This window comes from Trichechus manatus, unplaced genomic scaffold (assembly GCF_000243295.1).
Source record: "Trichechus manatus latirostris isolate Lorelei unplaced genomic scaffold, TriManLat1.0 scaffold00110, whole genome shotgun sequence".
Lineage (NCBI taxonomy): Eukaryota > Metazoa > Chordata > Mammalia > Sirenia > Trichechidae > Trichechus > Trichechus manatus.
In genome coordinates this window covers 6597908-6617564 of record NW_004444046.1, presented here as the reverse complement: position 1 = coordinate 6617564, position 19657 = coordinate 6597908, and the positions used below count along the sequence as shown (strand labels likewise).

The 19657-nt window shown below is 40.7% G+C and overlaps 1 protein-coding gene across 8 annotated transcripts in view; it reads left to right on the top strand.

The window, feature by feature from the left end:
* PLD1 (phospholipase D1) overlaps positions 1-19657 on the top strand; it is a 281147-nt gene that overhangs the window by 62026 nt on the left and 199464 nt on the right. The window contains exon 2 of one of the 8 annotated variants that reach the window (XM_023737925.1): positions 2330-2468. The exons of the other annotated variants lie outside the window; for them this stretch is intronic. The gene's annotated coding sequence lies outside the window, so the exon portion shown is untranslated. The remainder of the gene's footprint in view (positions 1-2329; positions 2469-19657) is intronic. 8 annotated transcript variants of the gene reach the window in all.

Genomic DNA, 19657 nt, shown 5'->3' with positions numbered 1-19657 from the left:
GTGGTATATTATTTTTTTGATATGATGCTGAATTCTATTGGCTAGAATTTTGTTGAGAATTTTTGCATCTATATTTATGAGAGATATTGGTCTGTAATTTTCTTTTTTTGTGACGTCTTTGCCTGGTTTTGGTATCACACTCCCCAAAACCAAAGACAAACACCCTCATTCTTATGTAGGCATGGTTGTGGGTATTTCTACATACATATTTGTAAGTGTAGCATGTATATTCATATATTTAATGGAGCACATAATGGAACCTTCTTAGACATAACCAAATATCTTGCGGGACTTAACTATTGGGCTTTAAGGCTAAGGACCATAGTTTCGGGGGTCATCTAGGTCAGTTGGCATAGCACAGTTCATAAAGCTAATGCTCTGCATCCTACTCTGGTGAGTAGTGTCTGGGGTCTTAAAAGCTCAGAGCTGTCATCTATGATGCTACTATTGGTCTCTTCCCATCTGGAGCAAAGGAGAATGAAGAAAACCGAAGACTCAAGGAAGCAATTAATCCAAGGGACTAATGGCCCATGTGAACCACAGCCTCATCTAATCTGAGACCAGAAGAACTAGATGGTGCCTGGCTACCACTACTGACCACTCTGACTTGGATCACAATAGAAAGTCCTGGTTAGAATGGGTGAAAAACGTAGAACAAAACTCATAAAAAAGAGCAGACTGACTGGTCTGATAGAAGCTAGAGGAACCCTCAAGACTGTTGCCCTGAGACAGTCTTCTAACTGGAAACTGAAGACACTCCTGGAGGCCACCTCTCAAGTAATAGTCTGGCCTATAAAATAAAAATAACACCCGTGAGGAATGTGCTCCTTAGAATAAGCAACTGTACTGGAACAAAAGGGCATCATTTGCCCAAAAGCAAAGATGAGAAGGCAGGGAGGGGCGGGGAAACCAAATGAATGGTAACAGGGAACCCGGGGAGGAAATGGGGAGACTGCTGACACATTGTGGGGATTGTAACCAACGTTACGGAACAATTTGTGTATGAAATATTGATGGGAAAACTAATTTGCTATGTAAACTTTCACCTAAAGCACAATAAAATGTTCAAAAATAAACAGTGCAAGAGAGAATTTTGATCTTCTTTCATATGGATGGCAGTCCCTAGATGGCACAAACAGTTAAGCACTTGGCGATTAACCAGAAGTTTGGAGGTTCGAGTCCACCAGAGACTCTTTAGAAGGAAGTCCTGGTGATCTACTTCTGAAAGATCACAGCCATTGAAAACTCTGTAAAACACAGTTCTCGTCTGAAAACTCACAGCATGGGGTCACCATGAATTGGAGTCGACTTGACAGCAACTGGTTTGTTTGTTTTTTCCATATGGGTACGGAATTATGTCTGGTTTTACAGAGGTAGCAATTATAAGAAAAATTATAACATAAGAAAAAATTATAAGAAATGTTTTTGGACAAAAGAAATGAAGGCAAACCTTGACTAACTGAAGGCTAACACAGATAACAGAAAAGCCATAGCATGTGGCTTCTCCAGGACCAAAGGAGCATTATCTGGGAATGAGAGTATGAAGACCTTGCAGTCATTCCTGTGTCATTTATTCTCACTTGGAACAGTATCTGCTAGTATCTGGATATAAGCAAGGCGCTTGTCTGTTGGGCAAGGTTGATATCTACCACCTTTGCTCCAAAAGACTTAGGTAAAATGATTGTTAACATCGACAAAGTGGTTGGATCACAAAGTTCACATTTAAGTTAGTACTGGTATTCAGATAAATGCTGATAAGAAGATTTAGTCTAGAGTTATGCTTCAGTTTTAATCTGCGATTGTACCAGTTTTTCATAGAGTATGGATAGAGGGTTTTCATTTAAGCATAGATTGGAGTTTGATTTAAGAAAAGTATGTAACTTGGGAAACAAAGGGGCTTAACTGCATCTGGGGGAAAAAAGAAAAATATCCCACCAAGAGTTTGCTGTAATTCAGAAAAACTGTTTCACATCTTTTTTTTTTTTAAATAATTTATTGTATTTTTGTTGTTACTGTTGAGAATATACACAGCAGAACATACTGTTCCACATCTTAAATGGATTCGTTAGGAGTCCAACTTGAACATTGTATGTGGAATGGGCCCAGATGCTGATGGCATTTTTTGGGAGTCTCAGGATTCTCAATGTGCGTAGATTAAGGACTGGACTTTCCTGTGAACTCTGGGAAAAGCTGCCTCCTGCCAGCCAAGTTTGAATTTGCTGGCCTTCCCCTTCCAACTTGAGTCTTTGCCTCCCATACAGCTTGTTACAATACTAGATGCCCCAGTGAATCCATCTTCTCTCTTCACTTTTTGCTGGTTTTGTTCTAGCTTTTCCCTAGACTATGGAGTCCAGGCTGGTGGAGGCCTGGGGAGCCACTTCTGATCCAGTTAGTCTCCAGAGGTCTGGCCTAAGTCTGGAGGAGGAGGAGGAATCAGTCATGGACTCCTGAGGTGAAGTTGACACAAGGTGCAGTCTCTGAGACAAAGAAGGCTCGTCTGTAGAGTGCTGACTTGGAGTAACCCAGGTTCTGAGGGTGTACTTCCTGTTGTTGGTAGCTCTGTATTTCACAAGGCTGTTTTGTTGCTGGGTAGCTCACACTGTTACAAAGTTCTCTTTGTGCTGAAGTGACATGTGCCTCTCTAGAACTTCAATCCTGGTGTCCTGGAGCCATGGAGAAAACATCTACTTACACCCATAGATCTTGCTATGCTTGAAAGGCCTCTCGTTTTTTGTTGATCCTAAAAACTCCAGGTTCACTCAACCATTTCTCATAATATCATTGTCTTCAGCCTTTTCTCCAACCTGGCCGCTATTGTCTGAATTTCATGCTTTGCCCTTGTTGTTCTGTGGTCCTGAGACTGAACACAGTGGTCCAAATGTAGACAGACTAGCACAAGATTGGATGGATTACTGGCTGCTTTCCTGGAATACTGCTTTTCTGGTAATGTAACCTAAGAGTACATCAGCTCTTCAGAAATAATATTAGCAAGTGCCATTAATTGGACAGTTACTATTTTCAAGGCCACATGCCAAAGTGCATTATATATCTTTATGTCATTTAATCTTCACACTAATGCTATGAGGTCAGCATTACTTTTGTACTTCCTTGACTCTAAGACACTATTAATGGCAAAACACATCATCAATTAAAGTTCAGATTTTTAGGGAAAAATAGAGGAAATACCCATCAGATTAATGTAGACATAAAATGTAATAATAATAATAAAAAAATCCAAACCTGTTGTTGCTGAGTCAATTCTGACTTACAGCAACCCTATAGGACAGAGTAGAATGCCCTATAGGGTTTCCAAGAGCAGCTGGTGGATTCGAACTGCCGATCTTTGGGTTAGCAGCCAAGCTCTTTAACCACACGACACCAGGCCCCATAAGATATAATAGTTATGCTAATTTCAGAAAACTTAAATTTTTTTACGGGAGGTGGGGAAGAGGAGGCAGAAAGTACAACTTAGAATCAAGGAAATATGGTAACTCCATTTCACAGATGAGGAAAACAAGACTTAAGGAATTTAAGTAACTTGCCACTGTCCGTAGAAGAGAGAACCAGGATTCAGACCCAGCTCTGCCTCACTATGCAGCTGTGCTCCCAACCATTCACTCTATTTCCTATCAAGTTGCCCTAAAGTGAAGTTCGTTCATGCAGAACACTTGTTGTTGATGTCGTTAGTTGCCATAGAGGTAGCTCTGTCTCCTGGTGACCCCATGTACAACTGAAGGAAACGTTGCCCAGTCCTGCACCATCTTCAGGATCCTTGGCATGTTTGAGTCTGTTGTTGTAGCCATTGCCTTCCAACCTAGGGGCTCATCTTCCAGCATTATATTGGACAGTATCCTTTTGTGATCCATAGGGTTTTCGTTGGCTAATTTTGGGAAGTAGATCTCCAGGCCTTTCTTCCTAGTCTGTTTTAGTCTGGAAATCCCACTGATACCTATCCACCATGGGTGACTTTGCTGGTATTTGAAATACCTGTGGCATAGCTTTCAGTTACTTGCAAGCCATCACAGTAGAACTCCTCCAAAATTTCCAGGGCTTTCTCACAAGAACAGCTTTCAATCTGGGCAACTCCCAGCCTGTATTTGTACGTGTTTTTAAACCTAAATGCAGCTGTCTATACTAATCCTATTAAATGTCATTTCTTGTTTGGCAAACAACTTTCTGTGTGTACCTTTCTGCCTACTCTGAAAGTGTGCTTACTAGGTCAAAAAGTATAATATGTTTTTGTGGCTCTACAAGCATATTGCTAATTTATTTTCTAAAAGTGGTCTGTCCATTTACAATACCACCAGCAATGTGGTTGGTTTAGCACAATTGTTATTAGTTTTAAACACAATCCATTACTGGTCTCATTTGGATTGGGAATTTGGGCCTGTTGTGGGAAACTCCTGAATCTGATTCTCTCCTGGGCTTCTTTGGGCCTCCAAAAGCTCCCATCCTAGGCTAACTTAGGCCCTCAAGATTACCTAGTCAGCATGCCTGCAGTCCTTAGTGTAGTTAGGCTGTGCCTCCCTGTGTCTGTGGCCTCTAGACTCAGCTGAGTCAGCCTCCCTGGAGCTCCACGGCTCTAAACGCTGCTCTGTCTCCCGCTTGCTCTCTGACATTGAGCCTGCTAACTTCCTTCTCTTTCCTTTATTGTAAAACCCTGGGCTATTTGATGCAGTTTATGGGTAAATCTTGGAATCCAGAGACTGATTCATGAAAGTTACAGAATAAGAGCGTTGAAAATTAAAAGCAGTTCTTTTTATAGGAAGTGGAAGGAGGGCCATCTTGCAATCTTCTAGGAGATATCTAGATGATTAATTAGTAAGAAATCCATTCTGATTGTTCTAATTCTCTCTAGATCAAGACAGGGCAGAAGTAGAAAGTGTCAAGAATGTATAATTTAAGGCTTTAAGGAAAGAACCTGCCTAATAGACTTCAAATGACAAAAAAGATAGAACTAAGGAAGAGAATGAATTTCTGTCTGTGTGCTTATGTCATTTTTTTATGCTCTTAGCTCCAGGAAGCATAGATCTATAACTAGGAATAAATGTGATTTATTTTTTTATTCTTAAAATGAGAATAAAGAGAAAAGTCAAATATGCATCCTTTTACTAAGACCTCTTTTATTTATGTGCAGAACCTTTATAGATGAAGTGATTGGGGTTTTATAACCCTATTTAAACAGGCAAGAAATACTGAGTAAAAATTAACTATATCAGGTGCTACTTTAGATACTGACTCATAGTCTAACCTAACTCATCTCTCTTGTGAGAGGACAGTAACTATCTTACACTTCTCAGCTAAAAATGTGAGTCACTTTCTGTCTGGATAAGATGTGCCACTAAAAAAAAAAAAAAAAAATCAAACCATAAACCATATTGAAATAACTTGTTTAAATCAAGTTTAAACTCAAGTTTAAATTGAGTTTAGTGTTGTATGTGTGCTCAAAATATGTTAACATTCAAAAAGTAAAGTTACCTTAATAAGAAGTGACTCCTGGATTGGAAAGGAAGGTTGTAATATCATATAGATCTTGAGTTTTATCAAGCGCTACTCTGCCCGATGAGTGATTCAGTATTTGCTAGAGACAATGTATGTTTATTTGCTACATGATACATACATTTGAGAAGCCAATACTAAAGACAGATTTGGGGGTTTTAGAAGGGAATGGAACTGTAGATACACTCCCCATATATTCAGTTATTGCATCTATAATCAGTTCTCTAGGGATCTTTCTAAGTCCTTTATAAATATTTGGTATCATTATCCAAGTGAACAAAAGTCCTGATAAAGCTATAGCAAGATAGCTTTGCTCTGAGTCTAATGCTTATGCCGTATTTTCCTTCTCAGACCTTTTTCCCTCCTGTCAGAGTAAGCATATCATTTTTGAGCTCGTCTAAACCAGTGCCTTTCAAACTGATGTGCACATGGATCACTTGGGTATCTTGTTAAAATGCAGATTGTGCTTCTGGTGTGTGGCCAAGATTCTGCATTTCCAACAAGCTCCTGTGTGATGTATATGCTGATGTGGTGGTCCATGGAACACGCTTAGAGTAGCAAGGGTCTCAGCTGAAACAGGTGGTGGGAAGAAGCGAATGATAAAGAAAACATTAAATGGAGGAGCCTCATATGTTCACTGATGACTCTGATGACGGCGGCTGGTGCCCAGTGGAGTTTAGGGAGGCAGAGTGCACGCTGATTAAGAGCCTGGGGCCCTGCAGTCCTCCCTCTGCCACCCAGCAGCTGAGTCACACGGGCTTTTTTTTTTTTCTTTTCTTTTTTATTGTACTTTAGAGGAAGGTTTACAGAACAAATAGTTTCTCGTTAAACAGTTAGTACACATATTGTTTTATGACGATGGTTAACAACCCCACGACATGTCAACACTGTCCCGTCTCAACTTTGGGTTCCCTATTAACAGCTTTCCTGTCCCCTCCTGCCTTCTAGTCCTTGTCCCTGGACTGTTGTGCCCCTTTAATCTTGTTTCGTTTTATGGGGCTTCACACGGAAATTTTATTAATCTCCCTAAACCTCAGTTTCTGAATCCGTGATATGCAGATAATATGAAAGCCTACTCTACAGGGTTATTGTGATTATTAAGTGATACAGTGCATGAAAAAGTCCTTAGTAAGTGCTTCCTAAATGTTTACTATTAAACCTACTGCCGTGGAGTTGATTCTGACGCATAGCAACTTTGTAGGATTTCCAAGGCTGCCCCATCTTTCTCCCAAGGAGCGGCTGGTGGGTTAAAACTGCCGACCTTTTGGTTAGCAGCTGACCGCTTTAACCACTGCACCACCAGGGCTCCTCTGTTAGCTATTAATAGTAATAACTCAGAAAGCATTAATTGTATGCCTATTGCATGCCTGACATGTTAAGGCAGGTGTGTAACTTTTAAAAGCCAACTCCTTAATCTCAACTGGGATTGAACTGGTTAATTTGGGAGTCCCCAGAATTGAGATTTGAATCTAAAACTTTTGACTCCAAGGCTTTTCTGCCTGATTCTGTCTACATGCTCAACAGCTGTTTCTAATGTTGGGGTAGCCATATTAAAGCTGGTTTCCGGTAGCTTTAATTAAGTGAAACTTATACGTTGAGTCACGGTAGAACTAACATGTCCTAACTTTTAAAACCAAAAGTGAGTTATGTTTGAGTCATTGGGTTTGAGGGAGTTAACTCAGGTTTTTCTGTTTTATTTATTAGCTGAACAGTTTTGCTTATGAACTGATCTGAGTAATATTAAAGGTACAGTCATAATCAATTTCTAGTCTGATGGATCAAAAAAATTCTGAGCATATACACTGCCTTCCACCTCGGGCATTTACCTTTTAAAGTGATTTCAAAAGGCACCTGTGCAGGAACTAACTTGCCTTTCTGACGGGGACTAAACATTTGCACCTTGCCTCTTTTCCGGCCATCACCCATCACAAACGCATATGTGACAATGAGGATCTGGGTAGTCCTGCTTTGTATTCATTTTTTATACATTTCTTTGGAACCCTGTCTTGCAAAGAAAGTGATTCACTGACCCAGCGTTTCTTTATCTAATTGTTTTTCTAGTTATTGAGACTGGCATGCTTTTCCTGAGCTTACGAAAGTTCTCTTTGTGATACATACCTTTGTAATTTTTTTAAAAGATACTCATTTGGCGGAGACTCCCCAGTGTGACTTTTGTGTTCAAAGACTTCAGAGGGTGGAAACAGTGGAATTAAAGCAGTATTCAGTCTAGGCATTGGCAGGGTGCTTTCTTTGACTGTTTTGACAATGCTTTTTCCCTTGTCTCTTTGGTTGTGAAGTAGCGTTATCTATATTTGTTATAAGAAATGCAAAAACGATTTTTGCCTCTGGTTATTCCTGTATAGGATCAAGGAAAAGTACCCGTTCTTTCTTTGAGTATTGATAGATGTTGACTGATATTTTTACAACTTTGCTTATTATTCCTATGTCTTTGCAGTTTTTTTTTAAAAAACAGTTTTATTGGAATATAATTCACATACCATAAAATCTACCTATTTAAGGTGTATAATTCAGTGATTTTTAGTGTATTCACGGTTGTTTTTGCAGATAGTTTTTTGCCAGTATATTTTCCTCTTCCCTTTCTACTTTCTATGCCCAGATCCCGTCAAATTACCATTCCTTTAATGAATTTTGTTATCATAGTTTTGGGTCAGTATAGCCACCATAACAAGGAATTTTTAGAAACTACTAGCTTGAGACACTTCCTGATTAAATTGTGGTGTTTTATTAGCTTTATTATCAGTGCTGTTTTAGTGACAAATCAATAATCTGTAAACTATGCCCACATGTTATTAAGCCTGGCTTTTTCCTCATTACTCCTATCCTTTCTTAGCCTTAGACCTCATGGTTTGCACACATCTAGTTTAGCATTGTTTCTCAAATTTGGCATTACTGAACTCTGATATTTCCTTTAAGGCATTACTTTACACAGCTGAAACCCATTTGGGAAGCTTTTCTCACTGTAATAACTTTATAAGGAGAAAATAGCTTGTTTTGTATTGAGTGAAGTACCTTTTATATTTGTCAAAGAACACCATTGTCTGGCTACTTAAAAAATAACTGATTGGGAGTGAGGTTACTTATCCTATAAAATCCCGTTTTGTACAGTCCAAACTTATTGTTATTGATTGCTTTTTAGCTCCAGGCCTCCAACCTCAAGAATGCTCCATAGGTGTGGGGTGGAGTTATTGAGATAAGGTCCAAAAGCGTTAACATGACCTACAAGATCATTTGTGACCTACCTCTCCAGCTCCTTTCTTACCAGCCCTATGCCCTAAGCTTAGCTACACTGCACCTATTTTCATTTCTCAAACCTACCATGGATATGGAGATAAGGTATAGTCATTAGATCAGAAAGATATTTAGAAATTGGCTGACTTATTAATTGATTGAATGTAGAGAACTAGGGAAGGAGAATTGAAAGGATTAGTCTCAGGATTCTGGTTTATGTAGCTGGGTAGATGATGTTTCCAATTCATTCAGGAAGAAAACAAAGGAAAAGAAAATGGGGTTTGGGAGATGATGAATTCTGTTTGAGTATGTTAAATCAAGGTTATCCATGGGAACATCCAGTGGGGAAGCTGATAGACAGATTTATGGTTCTAAAGTTCAGGAAAAAGATCAAGGCTGGAAAGTTACTGAGAGCCCAGTAAATACTAGTTACCGAAGATATACAGAGACAGTCTTCTGTAAGAGACATAGGCCAAGTAAAAAAGAAACGTGTTCATTGGTGGCATCATCTGGGAGACATAGACACACTATAGAAAACCATCAGCATGTATTGTAACCATTAGAGTGGATGAGATCCCTCTGAGAGGTGAGTAGAATGAGAAAGAATGATGCCAGGATCCTGAAGAACACTAGCATGTCAATGTTGAACTGAAGAACAGCTTCAGAGAAGATTCCTTCTCAGTAGCCAGAGAAGAAGGGGGAAAACTAGGAGAGTGTGAGAACATGGAAGCCAAGGGAGGAGGCTTTTAAGAAGGATGAAGTCAAGGGTTATGCAACAGAAAGGTTAAGTGAGATAAAAATGGGGAGGTGTCCTTTGGATTTCACAATATGTAGGTGGTTATGTACTTGGGTGAAGGCTGTTTGGTGGACTGTGGGAATGGAGGCCAGTGACAGTAGGCTGAGGAATGAGGGAGGAGTAATGAAATAGAGGGAGCAGGTAGGCAACTTTCTTAAGAAGTTGGTTCTGAAGAGGGATGTGAAAAAGATAGCTGGAAAGGCCCAGCTGAGGTTGGAATCCATAAGTACCATAAGTACTAGTTGAGTGCCTTTTATCTAGCCACATTTAGAAGTCTTGGGGTAGGGGCTAATGAGGCAATAGTTGGATTATCCCAGGATTGAGTTTTACCAGGTGACTGCAACACAAATGGAACAAGGGGACTGAAGGTAGAGTGATGGACCAAGAGCTCTCAGCTGGAAGAGCAGGGGCGTGAGGGCTGGAAGGGGCTGATGAAGAGTTCACAGCTTGTTGCAGAGTTAAGAGCTTGTTGGAGATGCAGAAAGATGTTCTTGGAAAAAAAGTTGCCTGCACAACTGCCCCACCAGAAGGGATGGTGATTCTCTGGTTTTAATAATGAGTGAGCCACAAGGGCAAATCTCCAGCCATTTTGTCACGAGCCCTAAATTTGAGATGTTTTTGCAGGTTTGGGGGAGGATATGATACCCCTAATCATTTATGTTCATCCATCCCACCAGAGGAAGATGAACCTGATAACCCTATTGTTTTGGCTATATTATTTCCTTTTCTAGTTTTATTTCTTTTGTTAAAATTAATTAGAATTCATTTACATTCATTTTAATAAGTAGTTTGGTTATACACAGGCAAGCAGACTGGTTGCCAGATATCAGGCTTGATGAGTAGTGTTTATAGAGGATTGTGTATACCTGACTCTGGAGGCAGTCACTTAGAGGGAATGGAGGAAGCAGGGAACATGAAGTTCAGGGTCAGGATTTGCATCTCAGACCTACCAGTTATACAGTATGACCCTGGTCAAACCTCTTGATTATTTTGCGTCATTGTTTCCTGAGCTGAAATGAGGATTAAAAATAATACTGTTTGTCTTGCAGGATCATTAGAAAAATCAAATGAGATATAGATGTGAAAAATTCTTTGTAATCTGTATAGCATTAGGTACATGTTGTTCTATGTTTTACCCATACTGTGAGCTGCTCTAAGTCTTATTCATATTCATTCCTTCCTCATTCTATCCACAGTTACTATAGCCCAATAGACACTAGTGACTGAGGATCTAGAAGTGCCTTTTGCTTTCAGGGAGCTCTCAGTCTTCTAGAGGGACAGGCTGAGTGGAAAGAAATGTACTCAGTAGTATCACATGAATGTTGTAGAAACACTGAGAAAAGGCCACAAAACCAGCCTGGGAGGTCAGGGGAGGCTTCCTGGAGGAGGTGGCACCTGAAATGACTCCTAATGGATGATAGGAATCAACCAGGACTCATCCAGGGGTTTGTGGAAGGAAGGATACACCTTTGTGAAGGCTGAGAAGTAGGAGAGCATGGGGACAAGCTTGATTCAGTCCAGGTGGAACCGGGAAGCATAACACCTTCAAAAGTTTGGCCATGAAGACATCGTGAGAGAGGAGTGAAAGGTAGAGGGGAACACATGTATAATTGAGAAGCTTGAGATTGTTTTACGTGGTGACTGGAAAAAGCCACGCAAGCAGAAGAGGTTAATGAGGGAGTGGGTTAATGAAGAGGTGAGAGAAGGATTGGAAGGAAGCACAGATAGGAGCTAGGAGAGGTGGGAGGGGCCCTCTTCGCAGGTTTTGGCGGGGAAAGAGGCAAATGCATAGTGTCAGTGAAAGGCTGTCTTAGTTACCTAGCGCTACTCTAACAGAAATACCACAAGTGGATGGCTTTAACGAACAGACATTTATTTTCTCACAGTTCAGGAAGCTAGAAGTCTGATTTCAGCGAATGGCTCTAGGGGAAGGCTCTCTCTGTCCACTCTGGGGGAAGGTCCTTATCTCTTTAAGCTTCTCTTCCTCGGTTCCTTGGTGATCTCCATGTAGCATCGGTCTTTCCCCATTTGTTCTTCTTTCCTACTGTGCCTAATCTGCTCCTTTTATATCTCAAAAGTGATCAGCTTAAAACACACCCTATGCTGACATGACCTCATTAACATGACAAAGAAAGCCTATTCCCGTGTGGGATTATATCCAGAGATACACCCGTACCGTTGCCATTGAGTCGACTGCAACCCATAGTGACCCTAGGACAGAGCAGACCTGCCCCACAGGGTTTCCAAGGATTGGCTGGTGGATTTGAACTGCCAATCTTTTGGTTAGCAGCCACACTCTTAAGCACTGTCCCACCAGGGCTCCGTCCACAGGTATAGGGGTTAGGATTTACCACACATATTTTTGGGGGTCAGAATTCAATCCATAACAGGGTACTGAGAGAGTTTCTTCCCTAAAGCCCCACTTATCACCATGAAAATGTGTGAGGCCATTTTACATTCCCAGTGCCTGGTGTGTGCTCAGCACACAGTAGGTGATCAATAACTACCGACTGAATGAATGACATCATCCTGAGAGGCCGCCAGAGAGGCCCCCCCCCCAAAGGCGGCACTGACTGGAAAGCAAAATGGCTGTCCAGGCTGGCTGGCATACCCTGCTTCTCTCCAGTTCATTGAGATTTCGCAGCTTGTCTTTCTTCTTACTGTTTCTTGTTAGCTTTGATGCGATCCAGGTGCCTCTGGCCCTCAGGGATGTCACAGTACTCAGTTGTCTTCAGCAGATTCTATTTCTTAGAGGCAGGCATGGGAGTGGCTGTTTCTTGAGCAAGAACTGAACTAGAATTTCCCAGTGAAGCCAGCAGCCTGTCCACACCCACTGAGCAGAGTCTGGCTACCGCAGAAAAAAGTGGTTTATCCTGCCTGTCTCGTTGTCCTTCTGATGCAACCTGGACATGGTTCGAAGCTGCATTGTATAGAAAGAATCTGCCCCTGCAACAAATGGAGTGGGCACACAGGGTAGGAAAGAGACCTGAGTTCTAGTCTAGCCTCTGCCATTCTCTGTGACTTGGGGCTTCTGTCTTCTCAGTGTGTTGAAGGAGGTTGGAGCAAATGAATGCCTAGATCATCAGTGAACTAGGTGCTACCAACCAGGTTTGGATCCATTGTTCTCCTTGTTGATTTCAGAGATGGCAGGTAGCTCTCATCACCCCTGAAGTGCAGAGGTGAGAGGAAAGTGGGTTGTGACCATACCACGCCAGGCTGGACACAAGTTAAATACATTGTCATTCTTGGTCCCCAAGGAGCTCACAGCTTAGCAAGAGTGAAAGAGATGCAAACAGCTAACTTCAGTTTAGCAGAAGTGTTGGATCTGTGCAATGTAGACTGAAGGAATGACAAATGCACTGAATTTTCTTTTTTCCACAGCTTGTTTGACACCAAGTAAAGTTGCCTGAGTTAAATCAAGTTTCATTTTACTCGTCTTGGCTGGAATATCAGTGCTTTATGATTGGAATGCCTTTCCTATTAATGATACTAAGAGTAACAGCAATATTAATAATACTGTGTACTGAGTCCCCCACGCATCTGTCAGTTTGTCGTACTGTGGGGGCTTGTGTGTTGCTGTGATGCTGGAAGCTATGCCAGTGGCATTCAAATACCAGCAGGGTCACCCATGGTGGACAGGTTTCAGCTGAGCTTCCAGACTAAGACAGACTAGGAGGACAGACCCGGCGGTCTACTTCTGAAAAGGATTCTTGGTAAAGTCAGTGAAAAAGAGGAAGACCCTCAACAAAATGGATTGACACAGTGGCTGCAACAATGGGCTCAAGCATAGCAACGATTGTGAGAATGGTACAGGACCGGGCAGAGTTTCGTTCTGTTGTACGTAGGGTCACTATGAGTCGGAACCAACTTGATGGCACCTAACAACAACAGCATCTACTGAGTGCTTACTTTTGGTCAGGTACTGAGATAAGTATGTGAAATATTCTACCATCCTATCAGGTAGGATTATCCCCGTTTTACAGATGAGAAAATTGAGGTTCAGAGAGGTTAAGAAATGTAAGTAAAATAAGAACTTACTAGTTACAAGACTAATAAGTGACAGAGCCAGGATTAAAGGGTCATATTCTTAAGCCAGATGAGCACCCAAGGTGTGTACATTGATTGCAGAAAAGTCAAAGGAGTAAAGATTAATTAGGGGCTGAAAGTAGAATCTTAGGAATGGGATAAACCCAACAAATTCAAAGTTCTCACTTTGTTTTTAATTGACCGGTATTTTTTTTCTTTAATTCAGTGAAGTTTTGAGTGCCTCCTATGTACATTGTAGGAATGACCGAGGTTGTACTCCTAACGAGTTTGCAGTATCACAGAGGAGCTAAAGAATGCCGTTAAACCTCTGAGATACAAGTGCTACCAAAGACGTACAAAACAAGTGCTGGGAAGGTGCTTAGTCAAAAGAGACGTTTTCTCTAGCTTTGGGGATAGGTGGGGGAGATCCAGGAAAGAATTAGTATGAGAGAGTTCTGAAAGTGTCATCAGTCAGAGAAGTGGAGAATTTTTAAGTGATGGGAGAAGATGCATAGATGGGGAAAAGACGAGGGACCGAACATACAGCTTAATGAATACTTATGTACCAAATACCCACGTAGCTGTTACTCATGTCAGGAAATAGGACTATATCAGCCACTCCAGAAGCCTATCTCATGTGCTCCTTCTCAGCCCCAGCCCCCTCCCTTATCCCCAAAGTCATCACTATCCTTGTGTTTCTTTATTATTTTACTACTCACGTGTACATCCCTAGACACTACGGTTTAGTCTTATCTGTTTCATTATTTTTTAATTTGATATGTATTTTGAGTCACTTTTAACCTACAGGTTCCTTTGTATTCCTTTCTTTTCCTTATAATTTTTCTGTTGAGGGATCCAGGCCATTTCATCTGTCAAGTTGTCTACGGTCTGGATTTTCATTGATTGTATCCTCATAGTGTAATTTGAGGTGTCCGTCTTCTCTGTGTTTCCTGCAAATTGGCAGCTCAGACTCAAGTTCCATCCCCAGAACGAGTCTAGCCAAATAGTAGAGAATGAATGAGTAGGGCTCAAGTGGGAGGTTGGGCTGTAAAGGCATTTGGGGCCAGATTATAAAATGCCTTGAATGCTATAGTAATGAGCTGGGCTGTTGTCTAGCTGTGTATGTGTGTGTGTGTGTCTGTGTGTTTGTGTGTGTCTGTGTCTGTCTGTCTGTCTATGTAAGTGGCATGAGGAGACTCGAGTGGGCATACCTTTTAGGTATGCTTTCAGCCGCATATCTATGTAAGAGTGATTCTATTGGTCATGATGTTAAAAGGATGAACTAATGAGTGTGAAATCTTGAAGTAATATGCAGATGAGATACATTCTAAGGTTGCTAAGAATTTCCTGTCTATGTTAAGAAATTTGGAAGACAGCTACGTGGCTAACCGACTGGAAGAGATCCATATTTGTGCCCATTCCAAAGAAAGTGATCCAATAGAATGCGGAAATTATCAAACAATATCATTAATATCACATGCAAGTAAAATTTTGCTGAAGATAATTGAAAAGCAGTTGCAGCAGTACATTGACAGGGAACTTCCAGAAATTCAAGCCAGGCTCAGAAGAGGATGTGGAACAAGGTATATCATTACTGATGTCGGATGGAGCTTGGCTGAAAGCAGAGAACACCAGAAAGATGTTCACCTGTGTTTTATTGACTATGCAAAGGCCTTTGACTGTGTGGATCATAACAAATTATGGATAACATTGCGAAGAATGGGAATTCCGGAACACTTAACTGTGCTCATGAAGAACCTGTACATAGACCAAGAGGCAGTTGTTCAAACAGAATAAAGGAATACTACATGGTTTAAAGTCAGAAAAGGTGTGCATCAGGGTTGTATCGTTTCACCATACTTATTCAGTCTGTATGCTGAGCAAATAATCTGAGAAGCTGTACTATATGAAGAAGAACACAGCATCAGGATTAGAGGAAGACTTATTAACAACTTCTGATATGCAGATGACACAACTTTGCTTGCTGAAAAGCGAAGAGAACTTGAAGTTCTAACTGATGAAGGTTAACCACAGCCTTCAGTATGGATTGTACCTCAACATAAAGAAAACAAAAATCCTCACAACTGGACCAATAAGCAACATCATGATAAATGGAGAAAACACTGAAGTGGTCAAGGATTTCATTTTACTTGGATCCACAATCAGTGCCCATGCAAGGAGTGGTGAAGAAATCAAATGACATATTGCTCTGGGCAAATCCACTGTAAAAGACCTCTTAGAAGTGTTAAAAAGCACAGATGTCAATTTGAGGACTAAGGCGCACCTGACCGAAGCCATGGTATTTTCAATCACCTCATATGCATGTGAAAGCTGGACAATGAATAAGGAAGACAGAAGAAGAATAGGTGCCTTTGAGTTATGGTGTTGGTGAAGAATATTGAATATACCATGGACTGCCAGAAGAACAAACAAATCTGTCTTGGAAGAAGTAGAGACAGAATGCTCCTTAGAAACTTGGTCTCACTTACTTTGGACGTGCTCTCAGGAAGAACCAGTCCCTGGAGAAGGACATCATGCTTGGTAAAGTAGAGGGTCAGCGAAAAAGAGGAAGACCCTCAGTGACCTGAATTGACATAGTGTGTTCATCAATGGACTCAAATATAGCAACGATTGTGAGGATGGTGCAGGACTGGGCAGTGTTTCGTTCTGTTGTACACAGGGTAGCTGTGAGTTGGAGCCAAATTGACGGCACCTAACAACTAACAAGAAGTTCCTAAAAATGATATAAGCAAAACTCTGTAATAGGGAATGGTAAGTTCATAATATGAATATTTTTGTGAGTAGCGTTATAACTAATACAAGAATAAATCTAGGGTGAAATATGAGTCTTGAAAATCAAGATGTGACTAGTAAAAGGAACAAATCTAAGAAGATGATCTGCTGAAGAAAGGGAGATGTGCACCCATTTTGCTTAAGGAAATCCAAAAATGCTCATTGTTTTTTGAAAAGGTTTATTGAAAACTGTAACCACCAAAGAATTTAAATAGGGCAGTGGTCCCTCAAGTATCGTTTCTTAGAGTCTCAAATAACATCTTGGCTTCATTGTTCACCCTGTTGGTTTGGTTTTTAAAAAATTAAGAAAGCCAGCTCACAATAATAGCAGCTAACACATAGCACTTACTATGGTCCAGGCATTATTTTTAGCATTTTACATCAGTTAACTGATTTTACTGTAGTCTTCACAACAACCCGATAAGGTAGATGCTGTTACTCTCCCCATTTTATAGATTGGAAAACTGGGGCACAAAGAGGTTAAGGTACTTATCTAGGTTTTCACAGCTAGTAAGCTAGTAATGGAGATTCAAACCCAGGTGATCATGCTACTCCTCTGCACTGCCTCTCAACTAGAATCCAGATGGTGTCTGGGACCAGTGGCTCATGTATTTCCCTAATAGAACCAGTTGATGTTAATTCCAATTCATGGCAACCCCATGGGTTGCAGAGTAGAACTGCACTCCATAAGGTTTTCATGTCTTTGAACTTTTGGAAGCAGACTGCCAGGCCTTTCTTCTGAGGCGCGTCTGGGTAGGTTTGAACTGCCAACCTTCTGGTTAGTAGTCAAATGCTTAACTGTTTGTGCCACTCAGGAACTCCATTTCCCTAATACTGTTACCTGTTGCTGTTGAGTTGATACCGACTCATAGTGACCCTGTAGGACAGAATAGAACTGCCCCACAGGGTTTCCAAGGAGCAGCTGGTGAATTGAAACTGCCAACCTTTTGGTTAGCAGCCAAGTTCTTAACCGCTGCACCACCAGGGCTCCATTTCCCTAATTAAAAAAAAAAAAAGAAAACCCTTTGTCATCGAGTCGATTCTGACTCATAGCAACCCTATAGGACAGAATAGAACTGCCTTACAGGGTTTCCAAGGAGTGCCTGGTGGATTTGAACTGCCGGGCTTTTGGTTAGCAGGTGTAGCTCTTAACCATTATGCCACCAGGGTTTCCATTTCCCTAACAGGAAGGCTAAATATCTGTTTTCAATCTGAAATATCTGTTTTCCTTAATTTCTGTAATTATTCATGTTTGCCCCCTGGCTCTATTGCACACTACAGCCAAATAACCTGGAACAAGGTCCCTCTCCTCTTTGAACCTCAATTTACTCACCTTTGCTGTGGACATAATAATAATTCTTGCTTCATAGGATGTTATGAGAATCAAATTAGATGAAGTATATGAGAGTGTGTTATCAGAAATTAATGCTACGTGTTGGTTATAATTTTAATAATAATTATTACCTCTACTTATACATTTTTGAGGGATTTCTGAAATGAACTTTATTATATTTGAAATATTGGACCCTTAAAGAAACGGACTTCCTAATTTGAAGCTTTAGATTGTCTCCTGCTAACATAATCACATGAGTATGTTAAGACTTTCTTGTTTTAAAAGTTAATTTAAGCAATTTTAATAGTGCCCCCAAGAAGGCAAAAGCAAATAGAGTTTCAGTGTTGACGACTATGTTTACCTTAGCTGTACTGTTACTTCGATTAAAAATGGATCCCTCAACCTTATTATACAAAAGAGCCATGGAGCATCAGGATCGAGGTCCCACTGGAAGGTTAGTTCAGTTGTCTCAAAAGGGCCAAGAGTGCTTTCAGTTCCAGTAGAGGCCCATTTAATTTCATTTTTTAACTGGATATTGAGCTAATCCCCAGACGTAGCCAACGTCTGTGCATGCCAACTGCTGATTGTAAGAGAAGAAAGTCCAGGTTTGCAAATACACATGCTTTCTCAATGATGGGCCAGGGACGGTGGGGGACACAGTACGTCAAAGTATCTTGCATACTGTCCTGTGTGTACATCATCAGTATCTACTAAATTCAGAAAGAGTTGTGAATTTTATTTGTTTGCAAGAAAGGCAAAATTCATTAAGCAGCTTCAGATTTAAGGTCATCAGTAAAATGTCACATATTTGGTAGCAGGGTTTATTTTCTTTGCTTGGTTTAAATAAAATATTTTAATATCTATAAAATACATATTTAACAAATTTTATCATCTAGACAGTTACCTTTCAGATTCTTAAAATAAGAAAGACCATGCTACTAATGTATTGGAAGTCCTCCTTGCACCCCATCCTAATGGCATTCTTTTCCTGCTTTCCCTCCCTAGAAGTAACTACTCTTCTGAAGTTGTCATATACCATATCCTCCATTGCTTTTTATGTCATACTTCTACATATGTTTATGTTCATAGACAACATACAGGACTGCTCTTTGTATTTTTGAAATCCTAAAGAAAACTGTAAAGTGGTTTTTCTCATCAAATATTGTGTTGAGATTATTCATGTTGATACATGTAGTTCTGATCTATTTATTTTCTCTGCTGCATGGTATTTTATTTTTTTAAATTTATTTTCTATTGATGTAATTAAATGAAGTTTACATTTCAACTTAGTCTCCCATACAGAATTTTTTTTTTTAACATGCATTGTTATGAGACCCCAACCGCTCACCCCATTCTGTGATAGCATACTCCTCCCCTCCGCCCATGATTCCCCATGAACATTCAACCAGATCCTAACTCTCTCTACCTTCCCCTCTCACCTTTGGACAGAAGCTGCCCCTTTGGTCTCTTGTATCTGCTTGTCTAAGAGGCACATTCTTCACAAGTATCACTTTATGTCCCACAGTCCAGTCCAATCCCTGTCTGAAGAGTTGACCTCAGAAATTGTTTAGTTCTGGGGTGATGGAGAGACCAGGGGCGATGCTTTCTGGGGCGCCTCCGGTCTTAGACCATTAAGTCTGGTCTTCTTACTAGAATTTGAGTTCTGCATCCCGTCATTCTACTGCTCCATCAGGGACGCTCTGTTGTGTTCCCTGTCAGGACGTTCATTGGTGGTAGCTGTGCACCATCTAGTTCTTCTGGTTTCAGGCTGATGAAGTCTCTGGTTTATGTGGCCCTTTCTGTCTCTTGGGCCAATACCTTCCTTGTGTCTTTGGTGTTCTTCGTTCTCCTTTAGTCCAAGTGGTCGGGACCAATTGATGCATCTTAGATGGCCACTTGCAAGCTTTTAAGACCCCAGACGCCACTCACCGAAGTAGGATGCAGAACATTTTCTTAATAAG